At 39.8% G+C, this 18,618-nt stretch overlaps 1 protein-coding gene across 2 annotated transcripts in view; it reads right to left on the bottom strand.

The window, feature by feature from the left end:
* nck2b (NCK adaptor protein 2b) overlaps nucleotides 1-16,220 on the bottom strand; it is a 62,271-nt gene extending 46,051 nt beyond the window's left edge. Inside the window, exon 1 of one of the 2 annotated variants that reach the window (XM_007238011.4) lies at nucleotides 15,894-16,220. The gene's annotated coding sequence lies outside the window, so the exon portion shown is untranslated. The remainder of the gene's footprint in view (nucleotides 1-15,893) is intronic. The other variant, XM_049479419.1, reaches the window with a different exon arrangement.
* Nucleotides 16,221-18,618: the final 2,398 nt, after the last annotated feature.

Genomic DNA, 18,618 nt, shown 5'->3' with positions numbered 1-18,618 from the left:
CACTACTGACTGGATCAGAGCATTCACAGCGCACCACATCCACAAATATCTGCTGATCAGTAACTTCTAGAAGCATCTGTGGTGAGCCATATTAGCCAAAATGACAGAAGTGATACCAGTGCTAAATTACAGATTTTACCAGTACAACACAATTTACAGAACACTGCAGGGGATCTGGAAATTTATTTTACAATTTTTAAATTTAAAAAGGTAATAAAGTGTGAAATTTCACATAGTGATACTGTATCAGTGCAGATACTGGCAATTACACAAAGCATCAGATAACTAATATCATTTAGAATGAATAAGCATGCACATCACTAGAGGTTGTGATACTAAAGCCAGCAGAAGGTCTGTGCTGTGGGATTAAATATAAAACCTAAAAAAAATGGAATGTTAAAAATATTTGTATCTACAAGCAAACTATAAAGTGTTCTATATGTTCAGTAGAGCTGATAAGACGAAAAATTGGAATAGAAACAAGGATGTGGTCATTCTGATGGACTATATACATCACATATGAAAAAAAAACCCTTTAACTTACATGTCCAAACATTTGTGGACACCTCTTTTAATGAATGTAGCATTCAGCAACCTAATGCCAGAGAGGGAGAGGGCTAATGTCAGGTGTGGGTTATAGAGAGGTATGTGTGCAATGGAAATGCCATCGTTTTCACCACTTGGTGTGGGATCATCCACTTCTACAAGCATGTTGGCAGTACAGAGAATTTCACCATCTACTGCAAGAGTTGCGACTGGATAGTGATGGTTTCATCACTGTTTCTGGCTTGATACTGGCCAGCTGCACCTTCTCCATAGAAAGCTTGTACCCTAAACTGCAAGGCTAGATACAGAGTAGCAAAGATTTAGCTCTGGTAAACTATTTGTCTATCTACTATTTTTGGAGGGATTCTGTTGGTAAGGGTAATGTTATTTTGTTTTACAATACTGAGTACCGTATTTCTCAGACTATAAGGCACACTTTAAATCCTTTAATATTCCCAAAAATCGCCAGTGCGTCTTATAATCCGGTGAAAGTTGTACAGAAGTTTCAGTTTCTCCAGCACCGAGACTGAAAGCAGTTTTAGCATTAGCTGCTAGCTGCACTAAGAACTAGCTTATAGTCTGTAAAATACAGTACAGTACAGTACATTTTAAATAACTATTGATAAACCCTGTAGTTATGTGATTGTACGATTGCATCACTAAATTCTTGCAAATACAAAAGCAGAACATAATATTTTAAAACTTAATGCCAGTTTAAAAATAGGACACCACCCAACCTTAAGTATAAATATAAATTAGTATAAATAAGTATAAACATGCTCATTGACCTCATTAACCTCACTGAAATTAACACAAATCACTTCAATTCATTGTGCTCCTCAGCTACACAGGTTCCCGCTGGAGCTCAGAACAATCTATCAGCAGTCTGTCGCTCTTAGCAGAGACGGCATCAAACATTCATCAGCCGGAGTGAAGCTCTCACACAGAGCCGAGCCTGAGCGCACCCACCGGGACTGGACACTGGATCTCGCACAGGAAGAGGAAGCAAAGCGGGGGAAAGGTTACATTAACAACCGGACGAAGCGGACCAGGGGTCCAAAGCACAATGTTCTTCTCCCATACTGAGCAACAACCCAGTACTTTGTACAACATCCTCATGCACCATGAAGGTCCAGATATCTGTTTTGAAAAGTAAAAAAAAAAAAAAATTGTTGGCAGGGATCATTTTAGGTATTTTGTTTTCTTCGGGTCTATTCTAGAAAATAGAAATAAAAAAATGGGACTTGATTTGAGATGGAAAGATCAATTGTCAATGTACTGGTATCTGCAGATTTCAGCAGCTATGAGCAAGGCTCATTGTACAGACTCCTTGGTCACAGGAAGCTGCGGGTCCTTGTTCAATTGATTTAAATGTGTGTAGAATGTGTAAGACTAGCGTGTCTTGTAGAGGAAAAAATTAAATGTTTAAAAATAAAAGTTTTAACATACTAACAGGATCACCCTCTCCAGAGTGCATTATTCAGCCAACAGAGTGAGCAGCTATTAGCACAGCAACACAGCAGAACTTTCAAACACAGCTACCCACGCAAACCAGGACACTGCAGATTATCCACCAACAAAAGCAGAGTAAGTAGAGCAAACACATCATCATCTTACTGACTGATATAGGCAGGTGTATAATGCTGCAGAAGTAGTGAAACAATGTTTTATTATAATATATATTCAGAAGAGAATATTGTGATGCTTTATCACAATACTACAGACTCATAGTTCCCCCCTCTGAGCATTCAGACTCAAAATCTCAGAAATTTGCTGTTCATTGCTGGGGATCAAGCTCACAGCTGGCTGGTCCCATAATCATCCACGGGCTGCAGTCCCAGGGAGAACAGTTGGCTCTGCTGAACTCTGGGTGGGAAAGATGCCTTACTTCCTCTCACTGATCCACAGTGGTGCGGGCCAATCATGGACATCTGCCAGTTCATGGAACAGTCAGCGCTCTCCAAATGTGTTCAGCTGCTCTACGATTTTGTGCATGAAGAAAAAATATAATGCTAAAAGAATGAAGTAGCTGCTTCCTGTCTCAGGAATAAAACAAAAAGGTATGTTCTGGCCTTAAAGAAAAATGCCAGTGCTTTCTGACACAGACCATGATTTATAACTGTCATAGCGTATGCCATCAGATCAGAATATCGGACAGCATGAAAGCTGAAACGACAGCTGAGATTTGTACTTTAGGAGGAGACAAAATATGACATTTTTAACTTTGTAACCAAACATGTTAAACATTACAGCATAATAGGCTCAATTATGTTTCTGTAGAAGAGAAAGAACAATAAAAGTGCAACATGGATTGATCTTAGTTTCCTGATGACAAAGTATTTGCTGGCATTGCTAGTAAAGGTCCATTACATCCTGGATGAAACTGATTTAATTGTCCAGATTGACTCCAAGGTACTTTAATACAGTGAACACCTCCACATCTCCCTCAATTGTAACTGTCCTGCGAACAGTGCAGTAGGGGTTTGGCCAATAAAATGCTAAAAATAATTAAAATGAATAAAAAATAATAAATATAAAATAAAAACTCATTTAAAACACAATCAAAAGCTATCTATTAGTGCGCAGAATAATATCACTTTCAGTTAGTTTCAGTTTCAAATAATTGAAACAGCTCCTCAACCTATCCTTTATATTTGACAATATTTAATTAAATTTACAGGTCCTCACTCATCTTAATTTATTTAACTAAACTGAGTTGTTACATTATTAAAGCCTCGCGCTGAATTCAGCTCCGCGCTGCGAAAGAGAGTGAAAGAAAGAGAGAGAGAGAGTTCAGCGCAGCACATTTTGCCTGATTTCTCTTGATTAAATATCAATCAATATGTGAATTTAATACCATTTAACTACACTTGATAGGACCTTATTTATTAAAACTTTTTTTTTTTTTTTATCGCAATGCCTCACGCGCTTTCCTTATACTGACGTGCGAGTTCCTTATGACTGACGCTAAACTGTTTGATCCAGCTGTTATTTTATATTATGTTATATTAATACCATTTTAACGTTTTTAGTTTCTATGTTTTGAAATTCGTTTTTTGGGTTTATTTTCGTTTGTTATTTTTGTAATAATAATAGACATTACATAATTTATTTTCTTTTGTACATTATTTAGGGGGCGAGTAAAAAAGTAAATCAATAGTTACTTTTACTGGTAACTAGTTACTTTTTTAGTGGGGTAACTTCGTTAGTAACTCTTGGAGAAGTAACTAGTAACTATAACTAATTACTTTTTCAAAGTAATATACCCAACACTGGCTGACAATGAGTAAGTTTCCTGACGCACAACGAGGAGGCTTATTCTATTTGCGGGAATAACATGAAATGTTTAAAATTAATACAGACATGTGGAAAAAAACAAAGACAAGCTGTAACCTAGATATAAATAATAATAGAATAATAATAGAATAATAATAAATAATATAATAATATGCCAATTAGGCATATTTGTAGCAGTAGGCTATTTTAATTTTCATCCCTAACTCTATAACATCCCTAACTACACTGCTCAAAAAAATAAAGGGAACACTCAAATAACACAATATAACTCCAAGTAAATCAAACTTCTGTGAAATTAAACTGTCCACTTAGGAAGCAACACTGATTGACAATCAATTTCACCTGCTGTTGTGCAAATGGAATAGACAACAGGTGGAAATTATTGGCAATTAGCAAGACACACTCAATAAAGGAGTGGTTCTGCAGGTGGGGACCACAGACCACTTCTCAGAACCTATGCTGTCTGGCTGATGTTTTGGTCAGTTTTGAATGTTGGTGGTGCTTTCACACTCGTGGTAGCATGAGACGGACTCTACAACCCACACAAGTGGCTCAGGTAGTGCAGCTCATCCAGGATGGCACATCAATGCGAGCTGTGGCAAGAAGGTTTGCTGTGTCTGTCAGCGTAGTGTCCAGAGGCTGGAGGCGCTACCAGGGGACAGGCCAGTACACCAGGAGACGCGGAGGAGGCCGTAGGAGGGCAACAACCCAGCAGCAGGACCGCTACCTCCGCCTTTGTGCAAGAAGGAACAGGAGGAGCACTGCCAGAGCCCTGCAAAATGACCTCCAGCAGGCCACAAATGTGCATGTGTCTGCACAAACGGTTAGAAACCGACTCCATGAGGATGGTATGAGGGCCCGACGTCCACAGATGGGGGTTGTGCTCACAGCCCAACACCGTGCAGTACGCTTGGCATTTGCCAGAGAACACCAGGATTGGCAAATTCGCCACTGGCGCCATGTGCTCTTCACAGATGAAAGCAGGTTCACACTGAGCACATGACAGACGTGACAGAGTCTGGAGACGCCGTGGAGAGCTGTCTGCTGCCTGCAACATCCTTCAGCATGACTGGTTTGGCAGTGGGGTGGCATTTCTTTGGAGGGCCGCACAGCCCTCCATGTGCTCACCAGAGGTGGCCTGACTGCCATTAGGTACCGAGATGAGATCCTCAGACCCCTTGTGAGACCATATGCTGGTGCGGTTGGCCCTGGGTTCCTCCTAATGCAGGACAATGCTAGACCTCATGTGGCTGGAGTGTGTCAGCAGTTCCTGCAAGATGAAGGCATTGAAGCTATGGACTGGCCCGCCCGTTCCCCAGACCTGAATCCGATTGAGCACATCTGGGACATCATGTCTCGCTCCATCCACCAACGTCACATTGCACCACAGACTGTCCAGGAGTTGGCGGATGCTTTAGTCCAGGTCTGGGAGGAGATCCCTCAGGAGACCATCCGCCACCTCATCAGGAGCATGCCCAGGCGTTGTAGGGAGGTCATACACACACAATACTGAGCCTCATTTTGACTTGTTTTAAGGACATTACATTAAAGTTGTATCAGCCTGTAGTGTGTTTTTTCACTTTAATTTTGTGTGTGGCTCCAAATCCAGGCCTCCATTGGTTAATAAATTTGATTTCCATTGATGATTTTTGTGTGATTTTGTTGTCAGCACATTCAACTTTGTACAGAACAAAGTATTCAATGAGAATATTTCATTCATTCAGATCTAGGATGTGTTATTTGAGTGTTCCCTTTATTTTTTTGAGCAGTGTATATACGTTATATACCTGATTTGATCTTTTTCCGTACAATCCCTGCTAAAGTTTTAGGTGAAGGAGACCTAAAGAACGTCAGTGCATGTTTCTGGAAAAACAAAAAAGTGGGCGTGGCATCGCGATGGTTACCATCCATCGCCATGTTGGGTCATAAATGACGATGGACGATGATATCATCCATCGGCACAAACCTAGTGGAGGAGGAATGCCACAGCATCCTCTCTTAGCCATTTAGCCCTATAGGCAAACTGGTGGGGATACAGCCAACAGCTGAAAGAACACAATTCAGCACCAAATTTTCCAGCCTTTTCACAATTACTGGTTAGTGTTCATAGGTCAGTGTTACTGGTCGATAATGATTCAGTTCAGAGGGGCGTGTTTTTTTGGACACAGGAATGATAGTAGATGCCTTCCAGAGACATGGTACTCTTACTTGCAATTTTTTATAACTCTCTACCTCAATATTTGTTCTACATGTTACAGTATGTTACATATACGGTGGCACCGATACTGTATCGGTATCAACGCCGATACTGGCACTCACATATAGTATCGGTATCGGCCGATCCCATTTCCGGGTTTGGTTGGCGGGAGTAAAGAATAGCAGGGTAAACCTGACTTACCTGCTAACCGAGCCGAACGCTAGCGCTATGGAGCAAGATTACTGCCTTCCACCATCTCCTGGTTAGTAAGTTTACAACTCAGTTTACACAATACAGCTACCTAAATAACCATCTAAATAATTAATACTTGCCTGAGTAACAGTCTTAACCTCATAACATGCCCTGGCCGGCGGGCCAGATATCATAATTAATATCTGAAGAGGGGGCTCTTAAAGGAACACTGCACATATATCTGTATGCACCTAAAAATATATCTAAAAAGCACCTAAAAATTTTCCTGTTTTTTTTTACCATATTTTGATCATTACATGGTTAACTGAATAATTTTAAGTCGACAACAGGAGCTCCTTGTCAATCATTATCTACTGCAGCCAATCATCTTCACAGATCTTTAAAAAAAGGAAACTGCGGAGCAGCCAATTAGGTTATTATATCTTATTCAGGATAAGACAGTTGGTATCGGTATCAGCAGATACCAGAAAAACTGGTATCGGTATTGGTAAGGAAAAAGTGGTATCGGTGCATCCCTAGTTACATATCTCTGCACCTTATTCTCACTATGCACATTTCATTGTACCGTATCAATACTGCACTGTCCTGTCTGTTACACGGTCTCGTCTTTTGTATTTATTGTAGTGTTATAGTTTTATGTTGTACTATGGTTACACTTTTGCACTTTGTTTGTCTATTGTATTGTTGTTCCATGTTGCACCATGATTCCAAAGGAACTTAATTTCATTACACTGTGTACCTGAACTCAGATGTGATGACAATAAAAGCCTCTTGACTTCTTGACTTGACTTTATAAATGGTAATTACATCAGCAAAAAATAACTGCACAATAAATGTTTACAATATTACATATAGAAGTAGTGTATAATGCATGTGTAATGCAACATGCCAGACATCTCAGCATGGAGTTGTGGAGGATCCTAATAGAGTCCATGCAGCTTGAATATTTTCACACAGCTCCTGCAGATTTTACAGTAGGGGTGGAGGTAAGCTCTTGAGACATTAACAGCATGTGGACAAGCATTGGCCTGTTGGAATAGCAGGTGAGTGCATTTTAACGTAAGGTTGGGCTGTAAAAGTGTATGCAATGAAGAACAAAGGTAATCTGGTATACTACGAAATAGCACTCCACATCTTGACACCACCCTCATCTTGGTGTTGACCACGGTGCCTTTACACAGACAATTTTTTTATAATAATTTATTGTTTCTGGTAACTTTATATATTCCTTCTTAGGGCTGTGTATTGGCACCAACCTGGCGATACGATACGTATCACGATACAGGGCTCACGATGCGATATATCACAATCCTTTAAAAAAACCTTATACAACCTAATTTAATCTAAGTGGAAAAAGTTTAATTTTTAAACAATCAGAACGGTGGGAGCGCCATTAGACTTAATAACAGGTCCTGTAGCATCCAATATCATGCCACCTTTTGCAACAGTTTTAAACACCCTGCCTTCTTTATTGTGGAAGCCAAAATGAGCCCACACTTCAGCTCTGTACACCCCAGGAGCCGGCCTAACGCGTTTAGATTCTGCCATCACCAGCGGGGTGCTAATGCTAATGCAGCGCTGTACTTACTTGCAGTGTACTGGAGGCACCGAATGGATCAAGATAGATCACAGCACTGCTACCTCGTGGCCGGGTGAATAAACAACACAAAAGTAACTACTGTCTGACATCTAGCTGCCGGGAGTTATAATAAAAACACACTTAATAAAAAAATCAATACAGCATTTTTGAGAATCGATACAGTATCGCGAAACGTAATATCGCGATATTCAAGTGTATCGATATTTTCTTACACCACTATTCCTTCTGAATAGCACTGCAATCCCACACTTCCTTTTGGGTTGGAAGTATTTTTTGATGATGAATGTATATGTGTCTCTTTCTAACAAAAATCAGAACAGAACATACAGATGTGGTTCAGCATGTGCTTTCCCCTGATAATCAGTCACATTCTATAGGTGCTGAAAAGCACTGCAATATACTCATTTAGCTTTACTTCTTTAGCTTGGCTGCTACTGTGTGATTCACACAGCGGCTGTGAATTCTACTGTAGCACAACAGAATGTCAAAAATAACAGAGGAAATGGCAGCTCTGGAATCAGCAAATTCTCATACTAGGCATTAGTCATTGTGATTCATAATGTAAGTTAATGAAGACATCAGCTGCCTCATTACAGGAGCTGAAAAGGGAGCCGCAGTGCTGAGCACACTCAGATCTAATGAGTATCCTGCGATGAGATTCACAGCTTTGTTCAATTGCCCAATACATCAAATTGGAACAAAAATCCCCATTATGAGGAAAGGAGATGACAAACGCATAATGCATCATAATGCGTACTGCATCTTTACTGCACTCTGTCTGTGACATGTGATTAGCTGTTTGAAGACAGACCAACCGATTAAACAGGTGGATAAGGTTAAACTGCAGGTTGTAGAAAACCTGAATGAATATCCCATCTGAACGGCTGGAGAATGGCATACGCATTTTGACATCCCTTTATCTAGCAGTTTATAAAGTTTGTCTAGGTACGTTTATCTCCACAAAGAACCAAGCTATAACTACTCTCTCGATGATGAGTGCTTGCATGGAGGAGGAGATTAAACAGCAGAAAAATGAGCAGAAAGCAGGTAGATAAACTGAAACTTTTAGAGCTATTCAATGTTGACCCCCAATTACAGTGCACAGATGGCAAAAACTTGTCTTAATTCACGTGGCTTTAGTACATTAAAAATTGTATGGCCGATGTGTGTACATGCAGATTGTTGCCTACACTAATGCCTTCCCAAACAACGAGCAACTCTCTAGCCTAAAGAAAACCAAAGTGAACAACAGGGACTCATGGGACCGAGCACTCAAATTAATTGCCTCGTTTAGAATTAGAAGCTCTGCTGCCTGGCAAGAAAAACAGCACTTTGAGTGACAGCTCATTTCAGGTCCAGACAGTCTAATTGCTGACCTCCTTCTCATAAGATGCCCACTTAGACAGTCTCAGACGACAATAATGTGCAGAAGATACAAGTAAGTGGTCTTCTTTTGCACAGAAAGTGGGCCAGAAACCAGGTAAGTGAACCCTTAAGAAATATTACTGGAAGACTGCAACCCTGGAGGGGCCCAACAGCTGCAGCATCACAAGCTAGAAGTCAGCTATTTGTAACAACAGCAGCAGCAGAACTCGTCCTCCCTCATGTTGAAGTTTACTATGAAGGCCTGTTGTACTGATGCAAGCCTTTTACTGTGTACAGGTCCTTTATTCACTTACATAGCCAATTTCCATCAATGTGGAATGAGCTCTGTTCCGTTTTGCAAAAACAAGTTTGTTACCAGCTCAAAGTGAAGTGTGGAGATACTTTGAGCTTGTTAAAGGGATAGTTCGGTATTTTTGACATGAGTCTGTATGGCATCATCATAACCAGTGTCGTGCATCCACACTGACTTACCCCCCACAGCGTCCTGTGAGCCGAGTTCTTGTCCAGTTTAGGTCAAAGCGAAAGTAGTCCGGCATGTTTGCTGGGGTCAGGAAAATAACTCCTTTTTCTTCCCAAAGCAGTACGTGTTCAAAAGAGTGATTTATTTACATCACAAAAAACTAACCCTGCAAAAGTCACGCCTCGTAAATCACTTGGGTCCTACTTTCTCTCGTTCCATATCAATGCGCGCAGCGCTGCAACCTGACAGCTAGCCTACGTGTTTGGGTCGCTTTGTTTACTTCTCGCCTCGAGAACATATCTGACTACGAGAGTGACGAGGAAAACATTGATCACCGCTCAGAGCCACGGGGATATCTTTATGAACCAGAGTATACAGATGTTGAACTTCGCCAAATGGAATTAGATCGGGCAGAAAGAGAGAGGGTGGACAGAGAAGTGGTGGAAGATGAAACTGGAGCCACTGCTGGAGCTGCGATACCCAGGGTGGCCGACAAATCCTGGTGCACTTGTTTCAAGTGCGAAATAATGCAGACCGAGGTGGAATGCTACTGTTGCCACGAGTGGGACTTAGTTATGCCCGAGATGCAAGACCTATCCATTGATGAGGATGTCAGCGGGGCAGCTGCTTGCATCACAAACAACAGTGACTTCCCTGCACTCCTGAATGCTGGTGTGTTGAGAACTTTTTTTACGCTATGAGCGAATGCTGTAGAGAACATTGGTAGGCTACAGTTTTATTTACCTGGGGTGCAGGGACAGCAGATTTCTTCAGAATCCGTTTCTTCATCTGTCGTTGTCCAGGACATGTGGATAAAAAGTCATCATCGCTGAAGTGCGCACTGCAAACACGAAGCTTTTTTATTTTTTCCACTTTTGTGTCCACATGGATGCCCAGCGCTAGTACCCAAAGTTTCCTCAGAGCAACATCAGTCACAGGAAAACGATGAAAACTCTGCGGAGAATCAGCCACATCTTTGTTGCTACAGCCTGGATAGTCACAAGTCCGCACCATTTTAACACACACTTTGTACACATATATGTGTTTACAAAGCTTATAAAAGCCAATAGACTTCTCCCTAAAGTTAGCTCGTTTGCGTTGCTAGTCTGAACACAGCTGCTAAGCACTGCCAAAACACAGAACAAGTGGACGCGTGCGCAGCTCGCTGTCAGAATGACGCGCACTGATACGAAATGAGAGAAAGTAGGACCCAAGTGATTTACGAGGCGTGACTTTTGCAGGGTTAGTTTTTTGTGATGTAAATAAATCACTCTTTTGAACACGTACTGCTTTGGGAAGAAAAAGGAGTTATTTTCCTGACCCCAGCAAACATGCCGGACTACTTTCGCTTTGACCTAAACTGGACAAGAACTCGGCTCACAGGACGCTGTGGGGGGTAAGTCAGTGTGGATGCACGACACTGGTTATGATGATGCCATACAGACTCATGTCAAAAATACCGAATTATCCCTTTAAAGGTGTAACAAAACTGACTTCTTTGCATTAGCAACACTATGCTGCTATCGCTAGCATTGAAATCCTGTTGGAAGCATCGGCTAACTGTGCTGCATTTGGAGTGAATGGAGGAGGGATATTCAACAAAAGTTTGTACTTATGTTTCACTACACCCCAAATCCATTCATCTTCGAACTTCTCTATTAACTCGCTCTGAACTTCACATCACATCTCAATAATGGCTAAAACAGAACCAACAGAACCAGTTTCCTTTCAAACAACATTTGTTACAAAGTCAAATTAGGAAGACACCTTAATACATCTTCCAAAACTGTTAGCAAATTTGACAACATGAAGGACATTTCTGATTTAATTTTAATATAATTGGTTTGTCATTGGTTTTGATGGCCAAACAACATGCAATGATTTGTTTGGCTGTTTTCACATCTAAAAGTCTGAACCAAATGTTCATGTGTTACTTTGTATACTCTATTTAGTCTGGTTAGTCTAGTTTTAGCATTGCAGTTAATGATTGAGCGCACTAAGAACACCTGTAATCACCACCTATGTGGGTGGAGTCCCGCAATACTTAACACTGATTGGTTTGTAGGATGCTGTTAGTTTAGGGGGTTGCCTTTCCAGGTGCTGAACTTTATCTCTACCAGACGTTAAGGCACATCCTGCACCAAAAACAGCATAAATTCCCTTCAGTTTCCTTTTATTTCTGTTTATAAATATGGATTAATGTACAGTTACAGTAGATACAGAAATCCCAGCGTAAACGTTTGTAATTATACTGCTGCATGACGCACCAGTACACCAAAGAGAGTTGATTGTTTGGGGACTGATGGGTAACGATAGACTGCCTCAACTGCCTGTATTTGCTCTAAAAGTTCAAACCAATTAAAAAACTGTTTCACACTTCAAACATACTGGATGATGATTCCAGTTAATTCAGAACGAGGCCACCTCTGTGGTTGGAACAAAATTTGGTGCTTTGGTCTGGACCATGGTTTGCTGGACCTTCTAAACTTACTACTGGTTTGGAACAAACAAGGTAGTTTACATTAGCAGTCTAAATTTTTCATAATATCTGCAAAATAGTCATATTGCACAACCCTATCTAATATAGAGAGCAATATTCACTTGTTAAGTCAAGGATCTAGCTTACATTGTTACTGTCACAGCTTTTAAATTATTTTAGTTTGAGCCATGTTCCTGATATACCCCACAGTCCTGCAGATGTAATGCAATCTTTGCTGACACTTACAAAAACAACCAGAAGGGAAAAAGCTCAACCAGATACATACTACTCGCCCTATTCTTACCACCTCTGTTAGGCATTTAGAGACTTTAATTTATAAATAAAAAGAGTTTCAAATGAAAGTGTCATTATACATAGATACAAATACATCTATCTACGGAAAATGTGCTGATACTGTAGGTAAATTTATGGCCCATCCATCTGAAAGCTACAGGCTGTTAATGTGCATCTTAACATGCTGAGTGTTAGACATACTGAGTAGCTTCTGAGTAATGCCTGATATTCCTGGCATCCTCCTGGTATCCTTGATGACAGCACTCCAATGGCTGAATAAATCCCGCAGCCCTACCCATGAGATCTATATATCATCTACACCCTACATTCAACAAATCACTCACTGATGGAAAAAAAAAAAGTAATCTGCCTTCTGCGTGCTCTCAGTAGACAGTAGTTTACTATTTATGACTATGTGTAAAAAAATTACTGCTCTAGACCTATACTATTTGCAATACCTCACTTCACCATGTATAGCATAATCTGTTCATCATCACTATGTGCATATTACAAATTATTAACTATTAATTTGGTATTTATTTACTAATGTAAATAGTGTGCAATATCACTGCAATATCACTTAGTCATCAATATTTATACAATTTTTTTATTTTTTATATTGTATCTTGTATGAATGTATGTATGTATGAATGAATGTATGTATGATTAATAAAGGGTTATCTTATAGCAGTGTAAACAATATTTGTCTTCTCAGGATACAAATCTGTACTAGTCACACGATCTGACTAGGTGTAAAAAGGGCATACTTTGAAGAGACAGTGGAGTCATTTGATATTCAGTGACAGAAAACAATTTGTACCCCTCACAGAAACTTTTAGCAGCAACTATTTTTAGGGGGTTTCATTCTTTTTTCCTGGCACTGATGAGGCATATAACCCCAATGAAATATTGAGATGCTACATTTTCCCAGACAGTTAATAAAATATGCATTAGCCACACATGTTAAGCCGGTTACATGCCCATCCTGCTTGCTAAGCCTAGAGATGCTAATGGAATCACAGGGTCTGTAGACGTCTTCAAAGTGGCAAAGAGTGTGTGTATGTGGATACACACAGCAAAATAAGTATGGAATAAAGTGCTCCATTCATAAAACATTACACAATAAGAATCCAACAGTTAACAATTAAAAAAAGAAAACTGGCACCATATTGCCCACCTCCAGTCAGCACTGCCAATTACTGCATGCAGTTGTTCAGAATACATGGCAACTAAAACACACTTAACATGTTCAGAATAAATAAAAAGACTAAATAGTTTACACAAATTAATGAATGATTGCAGTGCATTTGTTTTATACATTAGAAGTCCCACACTCCCCATTTCAACTTTACGTATCACGTTCCTCCTTATCAGTTAACTAACTCTTCACAAACTGACTGCTCTACAGCTGAAAGATACAAGCTGTACAGGGCTAGGATAGTAGGGCTGCACAATATTCCGTTTTAGAATCGCCACTGCAATGTGTGCAAGCGCATTAGTCACATCGCAGGACATGCAATGGTACATTATGCAAATTATTTCATACATGTCATGCTGATACAAAAATGTTCATTTTCAGGATGCATGGAATGATCTGCAACAGAGATTATTCAAATCAATATTTCAGTAAATCCTTAGCAAATTCTCACTTGTTCAAATTTTAATCAAATATCTACAACATATCATTATTTTTACTCCATTATTGGGCATTATTACACAAATTGGTAATGATTTGCATCATGGCATGGCGGATTTACATTTAAGTGGTTTTAAAATGACTAATATTGGTTATCATAATTTCTAGGACATTATACATAAAAAAATCATTCCAGCAACTAAGTATGGAAAAGTATTTGATTAGCAGTTTTTAAGAATCTATAATGTAACTTTTACCAGTAAAAACTGAGTTAGGTATTGTATTGCTTGTGTCGTTTTAGGCTTAAACATCAGCCTCACTTTTTTAGCTACACTTACTCAACCTGTAAAGTCTCTTATGTCAACCTTACACCTATTGATTTTCAAGCGATTTCATTGTCACAGACAAATGTCCAGAGTTGGGATAAAATCACAAGTCTTGCTAGAGTCGAGTTGTAGTTGCATCATATCAATCGTTCAGTGTAAGGTGGTTAGGATTGAAAGTTTTAGACAGTCTTTTTCTCATCCAGGTTCAGATCAATTTAACTGTATTTAATATTATCGTAAGTCTTGAGACTTGGCTCATGCAAATAGTGACGTAAACAATGTCAACAACCATTAGGAGAGCCACAGGAAGCCGCAAGGCAAGAATATATTACTTAACTGTTTACAAACAATTAAAAAAAAAGAACACATTTTGCAGTAGATATGCCTTATATGGTTCTTACTTTAATATGTTCAGTTTTTAAACACAGGTAGCACTTTAAAGTCATTACATTTAAAGTTTTTTTTATTTTGCACTACTTTGTCTTATTGCGCAGTGTTTTAATACAAACAAGTTTAATAAAAAAATATTTTGCAATAATGATGTTCTTTATTGCATTAATTATTTCTAAAACAAAGGCAAATGTGTATCAGTGAAACTGCGATTCTTTGCTATAGGCCTACAAGGTTGTAGCAAAAAAGGGGGAAAAGAAGCTTAGAAGCTTACAGGCAGAGTTAAACACAATGTATTCCATAAAAAAATGTCAAGAACTAACAGTGTGACAGAAGGTAAACTGTTGATGGGGACAAAAGTTGTCCCTGATAAATCACAGTATTGATATACACATTATTTGTAACTTAATAAGTAATATGTATTGTATGTAAACTCCACCAGAAGCTTGATGGAAAATAATCTCATAAAAAATCCAATTGCAGTCTTGCAGTTAGTGACCCTCAGTCTTTGTAAAATATTAGCCTGTGAGTAAAAAGTCTGTGACTTGTCTTTAGATGTGAGAGGGAGTCAGACTTTGGTCTGTAAAAAAAGGATTTTTTCAGAGTCGTGTGATGTACCGACAGCATTAATCTTGTGTAAATCTTACGGCACTGATGTTATTGTTATTATTGTGAGGGGAATGGGAGACAGCTAGCAGCGCTGATAAACCCTGTTTAACAGGAGAGTCTGTGAGAATAGAGGAAATGTAGGGTCAGTGTTTGTTCTGAAGGTGAAAAAACATTGTTAGAAGATGTTTCGGACCATAAAGGATGTATTTTTCCTATGAATTTTACCGGTCAGCCCTTGTACAGTGAACATCATTGTTGTACTGAGGTTAGCTAGCGGAGCTAACCTCCCCGCGCCGTGTCTCTCTCACACACACTCACACACAAAGCCTCGCTGCGAGCCCAGCGTCTATACAACCGCATGGACAGCTAGCGAACAAAACCCAGCCAAAAGCAGAATAAAAACAGATTACTTCAAATTTACTACGATTTTAGTTATAATGAAGTTTTAAGATAGAATTACCCTCTCTCTCTTTCTCTCTCTCTGGAGACCGTGAGTTTGAGCGAGCCGCGCAAACAGCAGCCTCCCAGCAGCGCCTACTCCCACCCGGCAAGCCGCCACACGGAGCTCCGCGCCGGGAACTTCACAAACCCAGCCGGATAGCGTTCATTCCGGACCGGCGGCGCTCACCCTGCAGGTCGCCTGGAGCAGACAGGACAGCGGGTGGAGGTAGAAAACACGTTCTGGTCCTTTTGGGAATCCCGGTACCAAAGTTTATACTAGAAACCCCGGCTGAAGTCGCCCCTGCTGCCGCTCACAGGCCGTGGGAGTCCGCTCGCCTCCGCTTTACCTCCCGCCGCTACGGCCGCTCAGCCCCGCGCGCCGGAGGGCTGTGGAGTGACGTCAGCTAAGCACGACTGCTCTCCACTAACGCCCAGTGTCCAAGTTAGTGGGAATACTGGGATTTAGTTTTCCATTCTGAATAAACAGTGTGGTCACTTCAGCACGGCAGACTAGTATAGAGTTTGACCAGTGTGTGTGTGTGTGTGTTTTCTTTGAGTTTAAAGGTTTAGCTGGAGTCAACCTGACACAGGAAGATCGTAATTTACCAGTATGACCAAGCTTGACCATGTTGGTTGACCACTGTAACCAATCTGATTGGCCACCAAGCTGGTTAAACAGGTTTATTTTTTAGTTTGATGGTTCAGTTTACAATTGTAATCAACCCAACCATGCTAAATGTTCCATATTGCCAAACATGACCTGGATGACCTGCAGTGACTCTGGTATGGTGGTGGTGTGTTAGTTTGTGTTGTGCTGGTATGAGTGGATCAGATGCAGCAGCAGTGCTGCTGGAGTTTTTAAACACAGTGTCAGAGACAGAAGCTCATCTGTTGCTGCACAGTTTGAGTGCTCTGTTAAGATACCTTCCCATTACAATCCATATTTCTCAAATCCGATTTTTTGCTCAGATCGGATTTGGCTATTCTGATGGTTCACATTCACAAATGTAAGTGAACTGCATCTGTGTGTAATGTGAACAAATCTGTCTCTGAAACGCCTCACATGCGCACATTGATATGTGTATAAACATCACATTCTCCACCAACAACAAAAAACGTCATATTTGAGAGATGACTCGTAGCTTTATAAAGGGGAATGGATGCATTAGCAGCTCATATGTGGAGCATCTTTTGCTGGAGTGGAGAGTGAACAGCTGGTCTGAAGTACATGCTCAGGTCGAGGAGGTGAAAAAAGGCCAGGCCGCTTGCTTTTGCTGTTTTTGCAGCTATAGCTGCACAGCTGCACCAAGAGATTGGTTGTGGGTACAAGAGAGAAGCAGGTAGCGTAAAAGTTAAAAGATGCTGGAATTCTGATTTGACCGTTCACATTCATGTTGCATGTCTGTGGATCGGATACTTATCTGATTTAGGACCATATATGAAAGTAACTCAAATCTCATTTGATAAAATTGGATTTGGCACATCCACACAGCCATGAAAAAATCAGATCTGAGCCACAATGAGCAAAAAAATCAGATTTAAGTCACTTCAGCCTGGTAATGTGAACATAGTCTTAGTCCTTTATCAGTGGGCGCACTATTTCTGGTTGGTGGGTTATTTACAGTCCAGCATTGTAAACCTCATGACTCTCCATCCAAATAATAGCTGTTCTCTGGTAGTCCTGTGAAGTTCTGACTATTAAAGAAAAGGATGAAAGGAAGAAAATAACATATGCAGGTAAACAGATATTATAAACAGATAATATGCTACATTCTGTAATTATATAACTACAAAGTGTCCTGTATAAACAGTGGAGCTGATAAGATGGACAATAAGTGGAGAAATGAGGTGGTCATAATATTCTGATATAATGGTGTATATAAAATCATATATTTGAATACATTTTTTTTCCTTTGAAATAATTCTGGGCACACAAACTCCAGATTAATTTTGTTTATTGATTCCTAAAGATGATCACCTTTAGATTAATATCTAATCGCACAAAAGTACTGTGATAATCAAATGCCAAAATGCTGTGAATAAAGGCCTTGGATATGGACAAAGATGAAAGGAAGTGAATAGGAGCAAAAAGGGGATGAAAACCCAACACTTGGATGAAGTTATTTTAATTGTTTAAATTTGTAGGAAAAAATAAATCACAGAGATAGTGTTTGTTTCACCACTTACGGCTTATGTAACAGCTGAAGCCTGGATTTAACTAATGACAAACAGTATTCATCAATCCAATTCCAGTTGTTGTTATCAGATCAGCTTTGCAGGGTGGAGCCTTGTCAATTACTTCAATTTCCATCAGTTATTCAGCTGAATTAAGATCCGGTCTTTTTAGGCCATGCCATTGACATTATAAGTCTTTTTTGAATGAAAGTTTTTTAAGTCCTTTGCCCTATGGCAAGATGCATCATCTTATTATCATCTCAAAAAAGTCAAAATTTAAATGTATTGAAAATGTAATGACTGAGATCCAAGCCCAAATAATCAATAATTATGTAAATTAATGTTTTCTTCTCGCAGTCACCTTTATAAATCTGATTGGAATGGCATCAAACAAAAGTTACAGCATCTTGCCCAATGCAGACTCGTGATTCATTACTGAAGATAATTTTCAACCCCATTTTTGTGAATCCCTTTTATTTCAGTTCAGTCACAGACACTGAGTCTCATACCCCCCCAATTGTTTTTGACTTATTTTGTTGCGTATTTTCAGTTTTTAAGACAGTTTTCTA

This window comes from Astyanax mexicanus, chromosome 5 (assembly GCF_023375975.1).
Source record: "Astyanax mexicanus isolate ESR-SI-001 chromosome 5, AstMex3_surface, whole genome shotgun sequence".
Classification (NCBI taxonomy): domain Eukaryota; kingdom Metazoa; phylum Chordata; class Actinopteri; order Characiformes; family Acestrorhamphidae; genus Astyanax; species Astyanax mexicanus.
Note: the sequence above shows the minus strand (reverse complement) of the source record. Positions and strands in the feature narration are given on the sequence as shown.